At 33.7% G+C, this 15,435-nt stretch overlaps 1 long non-coding RNA gene across 1 annotated transcript in view; it reads right to left on the reverse strand.

Annotated features, from left to right (window-relative positions):
* Positions 1 to 3,845: 3,845 nt before the first annotated feature.
* The window catches only part of LOC127175152 (uncharacterized), a 104,952-nt gene continuing 93,362 nt past the window's right edge, over positions 3,846 to 15,435 (reverse strand). Inside the window, exons 7-8 of the long non-coding RNA XR_007828953.1 lie at positions 8,252 to 8,302; positions 3,846 to 5,626 (exon numbers count right to left, since the gene is read on the reverse strand). This is a non-coding gene — a long non-coding RNA (uncharacterized LOC127175152). The remainder of the gene's footprint in view (positions 5,627 to 8,251; positions 8,303 to 15,435) is intronic.

Genomic DNA, 15,435 nt, shown 5'->3' on the forward strand with positions numbered 1-15,435 from the left:
TGACTGCTCATTTGAACTCATTCAGCTTTTTCTCCATGATCAGTCATCTTACGAGGTATAGAAAATAATAATCTGCACACTTCGCTTCTCAGAGTCAGACTGAGATGAAATGCTTCTTTTTACAGAAATGCTATGATTGACTGTAGTCGAGGTGAGGTTTGGCCTATGATCACGCACAAGTCTGCGTGTGTGTGTTTGCATGTGTTTTGCTCAGAGGAAGGTAAAAGCTGAGGAGAGTTTAAAGGAGACCTGGGTCCTAAAAACTGTCCTCAGGACACACACCTCTATGAACGTGTGCTCTACTTCCTTCAGCTGTGGCCTTACTACACACACACACACACAGATCAGCAGGATCAAATGCATGAACCAAGTTATTCAAAGCAGACAGATCGTATTAAGACAGCATATCTCAATGAGTAATTGCTTATGCCTTAGATTAAAAACCTGTAATTCTAGGATATAATTATTTTATAGGACTGTAAGAATGGCAGCTAAGTGAATGAAGGGAGCCGAATGAAGATTTCATCCAGCCAGCTGTAATAAAGGTGCGATTCCACAGAGATATCCACAGTATATCCTGGACATATAAGATATCTTAATTCATTACTCTCTGGGAGTTGGCGGGAATTTAATATTAAAAAAGATGGAAATAAAATGTAATGGTGAGGTATTTCTTTGACTGAAAATATGACTGTATGACTGCTAAGATTATGATGATTTGTAGTAGTTAATATTAAATTCTTGAAAACGCCATAGATTAATGAATTAAGATTAACAGGCCCAGCAAAACAACTATAAATAAACAAATAAAAATAATAATAGTTATTATTATTATTATTATTACTATTTGCAATTTTTCTCATCTGAAAACTGCTTTTATCTCGCAATTCTTATTTTATAACTTTTATGTCTAACAATTGTGAGAAAAAAAATGAAAAACGTCAGAATTGTGAGTTTTTATCTTAAACAAACAAACAAACAAACAAAAAACAAAACAAAACAACTATAAATAAATAAATAAATAAAATATTTAAAAATAATACTATTTATTTATTTATTTATTTGTAAACTAAAGCAACTATAATACCTGCAAATAATTTACATATTTTTTGGAAATTATTTATGTTAACAGCGTATCTTTTTTTTTTCAATTATCAGAGTAATTATACATGTATAAACCTGAAAGGAAATTCACTTTTAACACTTCTGATTTCCATCTTTAGACAGTCTCCAGAAAGCAGTAAATAAAAGAGTATGATTATATTATTTTGAAAGATTCATGTATTTAAATAATATGAATGTTTTTAAATAATATCTGCTAAATTAACACTTAAACATAAAAAAAAATTAAATCTTTCTTTCTTTCTTTCTTTCTTTCTATAAAATTAATATCTTAACTTTAACATTGCTACAGTTTTTTTTATTTTTTTAAATTATTATTACCATAGCTATATTATTACTAGCTTTTAACAATACATATGATTTCCCATGATTTCCAACTTTAGACTGTCTTCAGAAAGCAGTAAACAAAACAGTATTACTGTATAATTTTAAAGTATTAAAACTTGCATGAATGTTTTCAAATAATATCTACTAAATTAACACTTTTAAATTAACATTAAAAACATGTAAAATCTTTTTCTTTCTTTCTTTCTTTCTTTCTTTCTTTTTCTTTCTTCTTTATTATTGTTATTATTATTAGGTATTTTCCTCATCTGAAAAGTGTGTTTTCTAGATGAGAGAGTGTGAGCTTGACTGCTCCGGGTGCCTGTGGAAACATATGGCCAATCTTCCCTGGTCACCATTGTCACTTTTATCTTCCTCTCTACTGTTTGATGTCAAATTAGTCCAGGAATAACTAATTCTTTATTCTTCTGAATCTGGCACACTGAGGGAACTTTGTTGTAGTCCTGGGAGGCAAACAATGCTTGGAGGAGTTAAACCTAATGAAAGCCTTTGATCCTGCAAGATATTAGAGAGAACGCAAGAGGGGGGAAAACAGTCAAGTTGTTGAAAATCCAACTCGAAATCGAAATGCAAATGATATTGAAATGTGGGGATTTTGCTTTTCTCTCGCTCTCTCTTTCTGTCTCTCCTTTTTCATAATTAATAATTCCAGTTTTGTTTGTATTAGTTTTAACCTACTAAAGTATAAAGGCTTTTCTCACAGGAGTGGTACTCCATATTTATACCACTGACAGTGCTATTTTCAAGCTGCACAAATGAAAATGTCATAATGCTAAATTATAAATATGGAGACCAAGAATCAAGGGAGGGAGCAAAGCAAAGAAAATCTGAAAGAGATGAGTGAGGTTTGTTTCGTGTGTGTTTGTTTTGGGAGAAAGCTAACTCCTCTTTGCTTCTTATTTTATTATGCTAGTTTTCCCTATAGCAAAGGAGGAGTGCTAGTCGTGTCTGAGAGGCTGTCTAATGACTGCTTTGTTAGGCTGTCAGAGTTTGTGATGAGAAGAGTAGAGAGGCAGCTGACCCAAGTGTTCAGGATGTGACAGTAAACATATGTCACCAGAAAGTGTTCACAGTGGCGAACACTGAGGATAATGGGACGCTGTGATGCTTGTGCACACAAGTTTTCTACAGCATCTACCACAGGACTTGAACAGCACCATTTATTCTTTGGATTATGGTTGACACTGCTGGGAGATTGTAGACACATAAGAATAAGAACATCTCTGAAAGAAATGGCAAAACATATCTGATGACGCTACTGTGAAACAGACCAATGCTAAAGCAAGAGATCTACAGTAAAGCAAGAGAAAACATTTTACAACCTTAGAATGCTCATCCAATCAGATTAGAGAAGGTTTTTAATACCAAAGTCCCTCAAATATGATGATCCTCTCCGAGAGACTCCCTTTCAAATACATATATAATTACATTTATACTGTGTGAGAATAATATTAAGTGCGATATTATACAAACATGTTGTTTCCCCAGTTAAATAATTGAGTATTATATTGTCATTGTACCAGTGTTATTGTAGTATCAATACTTTTATAGTTTAATAATATTATTATTATTATTTTTTTTAATTTGAATATTGTCCAATATATTTTAATTTGAGCTATAGTATATATACAATTATTATTATTATTATTATTATTAATTATTATTATTATTATTATTTTTCATTTTCATTTCAGATTAAAGTTAAAATAAATTAAAAAATTAGAAATGTTACCTTGGCATCTAGCTGAAATAAAAAAGTACTATGTTTTATTTTTAAATCAGTTAAAATATATATTATGTATATTATATATATAAATATATAAAATGTATATTTTAAATCAGTTAAAGTTTTTTTTTGTTTAAAATATAACAACTATAATAACCCTGCAAATAATGTAAATATTTTTTGGAAATTATTTAACAGCGTATCTTTTTCCCAGAGTAATTATACATGTATAAACCCGAAAATAAATGTTTTCAAGTAAATTCACTTTTAACACTTTTGATTTCCTATTATTTCCAACTTTAGACAGTCTCCAGAAAGCAGTAAAAAAACAAAAAACAAACAAAACAACAACAACAACAACAACAACAACAGCACAGTATTATTATTTTATTTTTAAAGTATTAAAATTTGCATGAATGTTTTTAATTAAAATTTGCTAAATTAACACTTTAAAATAAAAAAAAGGCAATTTTTTTTTGTTTCTTTCTAGTGTGTTTTTTTAAGTTATTATTATTACTAGTACTATTAATTTTTAGTTTTAGTTTTGGTTATTTTAGTATAAGTTAAATTAAATTAAAATGAGAAATGTTGCCTTAGCATCTAGCTGAAATAAAATAAGTTCAAAATTTTCTTTATATTTTTAAAGTTTTTTTTTTTTTTTTTAGATTATAATAACTACTACAAACCTGTAAATAATTAAAACTTATCTGAAAAACTTTTAAGTTAACAGATTTTTTTCTATCCATTCTATCCATATGAGAATAATTTTACATGCATAAACCTAAAAAGAAACATTTTCAAGTAAATTTGTTTTTAAACAATAAATATGATTTCCCATGATTTCCAACTTCATACAGTCTTCAGAAAGCAGTAAACAAATCAGTATTACTGTATTATTTTTAAAGTATTAAAATTTGCATGAAGGTTTTAAATAATATCTGCTAAATTAACACTTAAACAAAAATGTAAAATCTTTCTTTTTGTTTCTTTCTGGTCTGTATAGTTTTTGAATTATTATTATTACTAGTACTATTAATTTTTAGCTTTAGTTTTGGTTATTTTAGTATAAGTTAAATTAAATTAAAATGAGAAATGTTGCCTTGGCATCTAGATGAAATAAAATAAGTTCAATTTTTTTTTTTTTAGACTATAATAACTACAAGCCTGTAAATAATTAAAAATTATCTGAAAAACTTTTTTAATTAATAGATTATTTTTTCTATCCATTATGAGAATAATTTTACATGCATAAACTTAAAAAGAAACATTTTCAAGTAAATTTGTTTTTAACAATAAATATGATTTCCCATGATTTCCAACTTCAGACAGTCTTCAGAAAGCAGTAAACAAATCAGAATTACTGTATTTTTTTTTAAAGTATTAAAATTTGCATGAAGGTTTTAAATAATATCTGCTAAATTATAACTTTAACATAAAAAAAAAACATTATGTAAAATATTTTTCTTTCCATAAAATATATATCTTAAATGTATTTATTTATTTATTTATTTTTATTGCACATATTTCATATATTTAAAAAAAAAAAAAAAATTCTGACCACCAATATAACCCCTTTCGTCCCCTGTTTGAAAACCCCTGAATTACAGGTATTAAAATTAGACATTAATATGTAAGATCAGCACTCCAATGAAAGTTTAGCAGTTCTCAGTTCCCTCCATTCACCCCTTTGTACAGGAGTCTGTCGCACTGATGTACGTGTTTGTTCAAGCACGTGTTTCCAAGGTGTGATTGGTCAGGCTTGGCCTGAGGGCTGAGCTCGCCGGACTGATAAAGTGCAGGCCTGTTGCCCAGAGGTTGTTGAGAATGGGCTCCACTGTCCCCTCCCCATCCACTCTTTTTATTCCTTCCCTTCAGTTTCTCTGCTTCAATCTCAAGCAAAGCAAATAAAGAGATGTTGAGAAGGTGGCAGGGTGGCAGGCCCCCCAAATGTAAAGTGTGCGCAATCACTCAGATACAAGTGGCACCGCTAAAAATTGCCCTCATACATCAGCTTATGGTTTACAGGCGCTGACAGAAAGGACGTTGAAAGGTCAGAAGGAAAAACATATAGATGTGTCAAAGCCTGCGCTCAGGGCAGCAGGACCGCGGGATGATGGGAAGTGAGATGGGCTCTGGAGGGACTGAAGAAGTGCTTGATGGGGCAGGATTTGTTTCTCTCTCTCTCCCGCTCTTCTTTTTTCCCTGTTCCTTCCCTTGTAAAGGGAAGCGGCGTGCCGGCGTCAGCACCGGAGACCAGGTACAGTTGGGCTGTAACCTCTCCCGCCGACCCCTCGTGACAAGACAGATAGCTCCATTCATCTGCAGCTGAGCAGCAGCGCGGCGCTGCATTTTTCACCCCCGGCCCAGGATGGATCTGCTCGCCAGGAGGAATGTCACCAGCCTGAATGCCCTGATCTGTCACAAGTCCACCATCTTCACCCGAATCACAGCACCGCAGACAGTTTGAGAGAGAAACGGAGGAGAGATAGAGACGAGCAGTCAGACGATGACCATTTACCAAAGTACAACAGATCATGCAAAGCATATAAACAACTATCTGCTTTTAGCAACTATGCATTTTTCAACCTCGAATGAGAGAACGGCTTCCAATCAGTGACAATGATAGTAAAACATATTGTCGAAAAAGACTTTGGTGCTGCGATTGCATGCTGATGTTATTAAGCTCCAGTGAAGGACAGTGAAGTGATGGAGAATTTATCGAGGCTGGTTTTATCCCGCACTCTGCGCAACAGCTTCCATATTGATCACTGTTTACAGATATAATCACTTTCAGATTCATTCTTCATCAGTATGGCCTCCAGTATTGATTTGGTTTTACTCATGTCTCTCCATAAAGGCCCTGCGTGAGTGCAAAACCCAGGGAGAGAATGTGTGTGTGGCTCATATTTATGTATGTGTGTGTGTTCGTTCAGGCTGTAATTCTGTTAGGTTTTTATGAGATATCGCTCTTTGTTTCTTTGTGAGTGTACAGTGCAGCACAAAGGTCTCCTCTGCAGGAAATAAACCCACTTGAGAAGATAAAATGTGATGGCAAAAACAAGCAGTAGTGATGTTAAGTACAAAATCATAACAATCTGAACATACAACTGAATTGAACCGAACTGATACAGATGCGTTGAGTGCACATAGATAGGGACAGAGAAGTGAGTTACTTGTATGTGAGCGTTCTCTTTTTCTCTATTCTTTTTTTATCACTCTCTTTTTATCTTATAGGGTAAGAGCTGTCCACACTATACTAAGCTGACCTACATCTACATCTATATCCACATCTAAACCTATACCTACTGTTCAAAAGTATGGGGTCGGTAAGATAAAAAAAAAAAGAAAGAAAGAAATTAATATTTTATTCATCCTTTATTCAGTAAGGATGCATTAAATTGTTCAAAAGTAACAAAAGAGTTTTGTTACAAAATAAAAAGATATTGTTCTGTTGAACTTTCTAATAATCAAAAATATCAGTTCAACAATTTTCAACATTAATAATAAGAAGAAATATTTCTGAGCAGCAAACAAGCATATTAGGATGATTTCCGAATGATCGTGTGACACTGAAGATTGGATTTATGGCTGCTAAAATTTCAGCATTGTTACCACAGAAATAAATTACATATTAAAATATATAAAACAGCAAACATTTACATTAAATTGTAATAATAATTCACAACATTGCTGTTTTCACCACATTACAAATAAAGTTATTGATCATTCTTTGGTGACCATAAGAGATTAAATTTTTTTTTTAAATAAATACACAAAACAAGACAATAAAACAGACACAAATCAGAAAAAACAAAAGAAAACAATGAAAAACAAAACAGAACAAAAGCAAATAAAACAAAACACAAAACCAAAAAAACAAAACAGAACAAAACAAAATACAAAACCGAACAAAACAACAAAAAACAAAACTAAACACAAAATATGAAAAAAACAAGAAAAAAAGAAAACAACAAAACAAAACACAACACAAAACAGAGCAAATCAAAACAAATGAGAACAAAACAAAACACAAAACAGAACAAAACAAAACAAAACAAAACAACAAAAAACACAAAACAGACCAAAAAACTAAACAATAAAAAACAAAAGAAAACAAAACAAAAAAGGAAAAAAAAACACAAAACAGAACAGAACAAAACAAAAGAGAACAAAACAAAACACAAAACAGAACAAAACAAAACAAAACAAAGAAAAACAAAATAGACAAAAAACAATAAAAAACAAAAGAAAACAAAACAGAAAAAAAGAAAAAACAGAACAACAAAAAAAAATAAAAAAATAAAAACACAAAACAGAACAGAACAGAACAAAACACAAACCGAACAAAACAAAACAATACAAAACACACACACACACACACACACACACACACACACAGAAACAATACAAAAACTAAACACAACAAAACTAAAAAAACTAAACAAAACAAAACAAAACAAAAAACAAAGAACAAAATGGAACAAAACAAAACAAAATCAACTCCAAACTTTTGGTGAGTTGGAATTTGATTTGGAATAGCAGGAATAAAAAATGCTGCACTGTAATTAAAAAAAATTCAACACAAGTAATGCATTTTGGGAAATGAAGTGTTCTTAAACCCTGGTCCATAACAGTTAATCTATTATGATGAAATATATATCAACAAAATAAACATTTCTAAAGGTAGCATTTCAGTAACTAAAAACATTCAAACACTGTCTGACTGACTATAAGGCCTATTAACCTTAAACTTAAAGGAATTTTACACTTTTTTAAAAGGTTTTACTTATTTATTTTTTTGGTCAACATTCATTTAAAATTCACAAACATTTCTTTTATAGATAAAAATGAATTATATATGAATATATGAATTACTTGGAATTATGTCTTTAATTCTGTATTTAGATTCAAACTGTAATTCTGCATCCTGTTTGCTATCTTAATTCAAACTCAGGATTTAAAATGAATGATTCTCAATTCACCTCCTAAACTACACTCACTGACAAGTACAAACATACATGCATAAGCAGATATTCATAGTTTTGAAAATAAACTCACATTCAGCCATTCGTGTGATTCCTTGATTGGATCCACCAGGGTTCTTAATTGCTGCTGGGACACAGGTGGACAAGAGAAGACAAAAAGAGAGTAATAGTGGGTAGAAAAACAGGCTGTTTGACACAGACAGTCCTCATACTTTTTTTTTTTTTTGTCTTCCTGAACGGGGCCTGTCTGTCATGTGCTTCTGCTCCATCTGTGCTGTTGTTATGTGGGGTTTTATGTCCCCTGTGAATATTTGGCTATCTCTCTCATAAAATGCACTTTGTGCTTGTACTGGTTCATTAGCCGAATGAGCTGCATAAACAATGAGGAGAGGACAGCAAAGGAGAACGGAGGGGAGAGAAGAGAAAAGGACACTGTGCAAAGACATAATGTTGATTTCAATCCACACGAGAAAAAGCCGCTGAGGCCACATCTGGAGGCAGAGCGGGGCAGCGGTGCAAGAGCTGAGCTCAGGCTGGGCTTCACTGGACCACAAGCACATGCCCATTTTCTGCCCCGTTGAGGACTCCTGGAGGAGGAGCAGCACACTCTTGCATCCCAGCACACACATACACACACTCAGAGCCACTCCTGTCTGTACCGTGGCTGTTTGCGAACATCTCTGCCCTCCAGTCAATACAACTCTGTCCCCAGCCTGCAGATCAAGTGTGTGATGAGTGTGTTGATCATTGAACACCCATGTATGGGTGGATGAAAACATCAGTGGCCTCATTTTTTAAGCCCCTCTACTCTGGGTGTCCACGTCAGGGTTGTACCAAATTAAAGTATTGAATTTACGAGTGTGAATTTGAATCAAATTGGCTACACCCCACAGGAAGTTGAATTGGAATGACAGGAAAGAGGAATTTAATGAATTGCAATGCAATGCAACTTCTAAAATAATAAATAAAATAAAATAAATTAAAAATAAAATAAAATAAAATAAAATAAAATAAAATAAAATAAAATAAAATAAAATAAAATAAAATAAAATAAAATAAAATAAAATAAAATACTTCAGGCCTATAAACATTCAAATTGCAAGGCTTTACACTTTACAACAGTAACATTTGTCAACCCCAAGTGTCTAAAATAATAATAGTAATAAGCAGTGTTGTTAAAACTAAAAGTTTTCTTTTTTTTTTCTAATTCATATTTATTTGCAACAAAATATGAATATTAGACGAAAAAACAGGAAGCTGAATTGACAGGAAAGAGAAATTGAATGGCAATGAATTGCAATTCAGTGCAATGCAACTTCTAAAATAAAATAAGCAGTTTTGCTAAAATTAAAATGCAAACTTTTTTCTAATTCTTAATAAATTATTTTATTGAATTGTATTAAATAAATAAATAAATAAAAATACTTTAGGCCTATAAACATTGTGTTTCTATAAAATATAAAATTTTAAACAGTTTTGTCAACCCAAAATGTAAAGTGTCTAAAACAAACTTTGCTTTTCTAGTTAAAAATTACAATAGTAAGCAGTGTTGTTAAAACTAAAAGTAAAATCATTTTATTTGCAACAAAATATAATGACAAAACAGGAAGATGAATTGGAATAAAAAGAAAGAGGAATTTAATGAAATTTCTAAAATAAAATAAAATGAATAATAATAATAATAATAATAATAATAATAATAATAAAAAAATTAAATATAATACAATAAAATTAAATAAAATTAAAAAATTTAAAATGATTAATTATTATTATTTAATAAAATAAAGATTGCAAAGCTTTATTACACTTGTCTAAACTTTACAACAGCTTTGTCAACACAAAATTTAAAGTGTCTAAAATAAACTTACATTAATAATTACATTAATAAGAAGTGTTATTAAAACTAAAAGTTTTCCTTTTTTTGGCTAATTCAAATTTATTCGCAACAAAATATAAATATTAGATGGAACACTTACAAATCTTCAATAAACATTAAACATTCCCTAAAGCATTAAAATTAAAGTGCTAAATTACTTAAACTAATAATGAAATAAAAATAAACTAAATAGAAACACAAAAACGACAAAGACAAAAAGCAAAATTACAAAAAATAAAATATAAACTGAACTTTAATTCATTTACTTATATTTCCTTCGATTCAAACTGAAATTGCAATTCTGCATACTGTTTGCTACCTCAATTCAAATTCAGAATTCAATTCTGAGTAAGTTAGTGTTTTCCCACTGAGAAAGTGAGAAACCGATGTGATGGATAGGCACGAAGAAGGTGGCACTAATCATGATGCAGTATTTAGTGCTGTTACACAAACATTCAAACTGGCATACAGAGTAAGCAAAACTGATTGGATTCCATTCTGCTTTACACTTCAGTGAGACCGGACCACATTTAGACGTAAACACGGCACTCGTGAATAAATACGTGACTCTCAAACTTCTGCAGAAGATGTTAAACTGCTAAAACACTGTTACATGGCTCTATTCTCAAATACTGTACACCGCTCACATATACAAGCGTGCATTTACAGCATGGTTGTTTATACCAGTTTAATGTGATGGTTACGCTGGGCAGCATTTACTTTCCAACCTTTGCAGCCAATAAACAAAGTTCTTTGAGCTTTGAGATTAATATAGCACACATCCACTGAATAGTCTGGCAGTGATTGTCTGAAAAATAAACTTTGTTGCGACTTTTTGCAAAGTGTTTATTATGGCAGAGGGATGAGTGTGTGTGTCTGGGAAGGGAAGGGGAGGTGAAGAGAGGGGAAAAAGAGGGATTTATTTATTTGGTTTGATTTTCACTCCTAATCTTCCCTCGCTCATGCAAATGGAGCGAATACGGAAGGTGGCGTGGTTATCTTTCTTTACATCAATAAATAAAAGGCTCCAGTAGACCACAGGGCCTAGCTAATTTTCCAAACCAGTGAAGAGGCTTTTATATGGGGAACACCTCTTCCATCCCACCTCACTCTTTCACTCTCTCTCACCGGAAGCTCCGCCTCTTTCATTTCCATTGCTGTTTCATCTCTGTGTGTGTGTGTGTTTTTGTTTGCCTGCTTTGCCACCCACTCATCGTCTGGTGTGCATCTGCGTTACACGTTCTCTTGTGTATGTTGGACGGAGTGATGGCCTTGTTGCCCCGTGGTGGATTTAGATCAGGTTCCTGTTAGGTAAGAGGACGATGCATTAAAGGCCAAGCTGTAATCTCCTCCGTGCCATCTAATCTCCTCATATTAAGCTTCTCCTGGACGATAAGATGGCCGTGCCTCCACCTTGGCCGGACAGCTGACGGCCGGCTCTAACTACAGCACAGGACCCGGGAGGACACACCCACACACATGCTCACACATAAAACTCTCTTGAGAGGAGATTAATTGCTCTAAAATTACGCCTGTGTGTGTGCTGTGACCTTTGGGGTCACTTTCCCTCGGTATGATGAAGCACTGTGGTCAATCCTTCAGCGTGACCCAGCTTCCCTCATCCGGCGCCATCTGTAGCGCAAAACACTCGGCCACAACGACTGGCCCTCAGAGCAAGTGGATCACAGAAACTAGTAATCTTGTGAAAGAGAGAAAGAGGAAAAAATAGATTAAATTTCCTTTACCATGTTTTGAATTCATTAATTTCAGTAGTCTGTTGCAAGGATTTGTGAATATATCGAGTTCAGAAATCCAACTAAATTTTATTTTAGTTTAATTAAAGAATAGTTCACCCAAAAATGAAAATTCTGTTATTAATTACTCACCCTCATGTCGTTCCAAACCCCTAAGACCTTTGTTCATCTTCAGACCACAAGTTAAGATATTTTTGATGAAATCCAAGAGCTTTCTGACCTTGCATAGACAGCAATGCAAGACTGACACAGAAGAGAATAAAGTGACTAAAGTTATTATTTTTGTTTTCTTTGCCTGCAAAAAGTATTATCGTAGCTTCATAACATTGCGGTTGAACCACTGATGTCACATGGACTATTTTAATGATGTTCTTACTACCTTTCTGGGCCTTGAACGTGTCAGTTGTATTGCTGTCTATGCAGGGTCAGAAAGCTCTTGGGTTTCATTAAAAATATCTTAATTTGTGTTCCAGAAATGAACAAAGTGCTTATATGTAGGGGTGGGTACCAAAACCTGGTATTAAATTGGCCCCGGTGCTACATTATGAAAGACCAGAGTATCGATAAGCTCTGACGTTAACTGTTTTTATATGCTGTAATATTAGGACATTTGTCTATGATGCATTTCTGCTATTCACAATTCAGAAGAGATATCGCACTCACACGGAGAAGCTATAGAGCGCACAATATGAACGCCCTGTTTAACTGTGATGATAGAGGACAGAGCTTAACAATCAAACGTCTGCTTACACTTTAGCCCTGTGGCTGTGATATTAAGCAAATTTTATTTTTGATTTCAATGTTAGCTTCCAAGGACCTTAAAAAAGAAGATATGAGGTAAAACTATTCTTTCAGCTTCTTTATCTTCACAGCGGCGCGCATTCTTTCTTCCATAAAACCCAAACTTAACGTCAGAATCAGCACAATCGCTACAGTTGTAAAATGTAATCTTTACTGTTGATAAATTGTGGGACATGTTTGATAAAGAGTAAGAGTGCAAGAGACGCTGTTCCCCCGGCTGAACTGTGTGTGCTCGCTCCAAAACCCTGCTGAAAAAAACAGCTAAAACCAGCCTAGGCTGGTTGGCAGGTTTTAGCTGGTCTCACAGCCTGACCAGCTAAGACCAGCCTCGAAGTGGCCAGAACCCCTCTAAAAACCAGCCTGCTGACCAGCTAGGACCAGCCTGGATGACAGTTTAGGCTGGTTTTAGCTGTTTTTTTCAACAGGGAACGGACAAGTAAATTACACTTTGGGCTTCAAGTGTGCATCCAATCGATCAAAAACACACAAATATGTCAAAGTGGCTGGCTTGAAGAGTATTCACTTAAAAACAGTTTATGTCTTGGATGTGAACAGCTGTGAGAAAATCCGATGTGTCAGCACGATCTCATGAAAGTGCGTATCAGTGCCACGAATTTCTGTTTTTATTTGGCGTACTATTTATACGCAGAAATTGACTTTGCATGCATATGATATGCAGTGGTAAGGATAAGGGGTGTGGGATAGGTGTGTATTATATGTACGCCAAAACTGCATATCATATAAACGCTAAAAATTGCGTATCATATGCACGCCAAACACGTGCGTATCAGTGCACACCAAAATCAATTTCTGCGTGTAAATTAAAGCACTGTTTGTTTCATCTGTGTCTTTGTTTTGTTGTATTTGTCACTTTGTTTTACTTTGCTTCTTTGTTTATGTTCTTACTGCATCTTATGTATTTGAAAAAAAGTACCAATAAAAATACCACTAAAGTACCGGATTGATAAGCAGTATCGGTGAGAGTAGTAATACCGTTAAAACCTCCCTACTTATAATCGACACTGCAGTAGTAGAGGATACCCATTCCTTATTATAAACCGATAACCTTGCTCTTTACCTGTCTATCTTTCAAGATCTACACCAAACAATTTGGCAGTAGACGTGGACTGATCATTCTATCTTGCGCTCACATCTTAAACACTCACAAGTGATCTCTACGATACAAAGGACATTAACCACTGTTGCAGCTTTGAATAGCCTCTTGATTCACACTGCAGCCCACTCCAGGGAGAGGGTTCATTCTCTCTCCTTTACTTTTATGTGTTTTGCAACTGGATTCCTACGCAGGCAACCCAAGAATGTGATGAAAAGTGTCGAATCTCTGGCCAGGCCACATGCATGCAGACATAAACAGAGTGCATAATGACACTCAGGCCTCGCTACTCGGCCACTTTCAACTCAGCCCTAAACACTAGCAGCTGGGCTGAGGTGGCACCAGAGATGTTTATTGGGGGGCTTTAGCCCATCAACTTATTGTCAACAGTTCAAGAGCTTGTCAGCGGACCCACCAGATGTGTTGCGGAGAGAAAGCGAGAGGGTAAAGCAGAGAAAGGATGGGGAAAAATACATGGGAAAAGCTCCCTGTGTCTGCCTTAAGCTCTTGGAAAGACTAGTGCTGGTGTAGTCATCCCTTTCACTGTCTCTCTCCGTTAAAGTGATTTTTGAAGTCTTTTTTGTGGGTGGGAATGTTGAAAATCATTTGGCGCAAATCATACTGGTGTTGTATTTTTAGTTTAAGCCTATTGTGTTTCCTACAGTTGTCCAAATATTTAACAGAATTAAATGCAAATTATATGAAATTAATAATGCCAGTTTACATGGAAATAATTGTCAGGGTGCATCTAAAAACAGCTATAATTTATAGCAGGGTCTTCCAAATGTTTTCGTCATTTATTCTCCTCTGACATAAAATATTTATTTCAATAATTTAACCACATATTTACGGTTTTCTCCTAGTTAATGATCACATGACATGCAGGTAAAATAAGTTTAGTTTTTAATATTATTTATTTATTTAGTTTAAAATTTTGTATTAATTTTAATGTAATTCTTTTTATGAATTAATCAACCTGGGTTTAACATTTTTAAACATTTCTCTAAAATGACCAAACTCATTGTATAGGTTTGATATTAAGGTTTTATCATCATGACACAGATTTAACTGCACTGACACACAACATGCCTTTATATTAAAATTAAGTGAAACCACTTCTCATGAAGAAACAAGAACATGGCCTTCTTTTCAATGAAATACCAATGGTTATAAAGGCTAATTATGCATTCTTTATACAAATTGTTTACCACATTCTTCATTCTTTTAAGCAGACAAATTTATTTATATAAATACATTTAGATTAATTTACTAGGGCTACTAAAGTGATTCAGTCAAGAGCACTCAAGAGCAGGAAGTGATTTTCTGTCTTTCATTTGTTGCTTGATTAATATCAATGCCACAAACAATAGCAACTAAATTTGGCTGCTGTCCCTTTAAAACTGAATGCACAGATGGAATATACTGATACACGTTTACCTTCACCTAAGAAGTAACCGAGTGTGTTTACATGAATACTCGTCAAAATGGACATCATTTTGTGTGTATTTCTCTGTTCATGAGACGAGAGGTGCTGCTTCTGTGTCTGCACTCAGAAAACCGGACCGAATTGAGTTCTCTTTTGCATAGTCAAATTTATCCATATGTCTGCTTTTCTCTTACTCCCAGATATTGACATTTTTCAACGTTTTATGAGACGTGGAGCAAATGTATGCTAGCTTATGTCCCGCCGGATAAATTCCTCCCAAGCATTT

This window comes from Labeo rohita, chromosome 13 (genome assembly GCF_022985175.1).
Source record: "Labeo rohita strain BAU-BD-2019 chromosome 13, IGBB_LRoh.1.0, whole genome shotgun sequence".
Classification (NCBI taxonomy): Eukaryota; Metazoa; Chordata; class Actinopteri; order Cypriniformes; family Cyprinidae; genus Labeo; species Labeo rohita.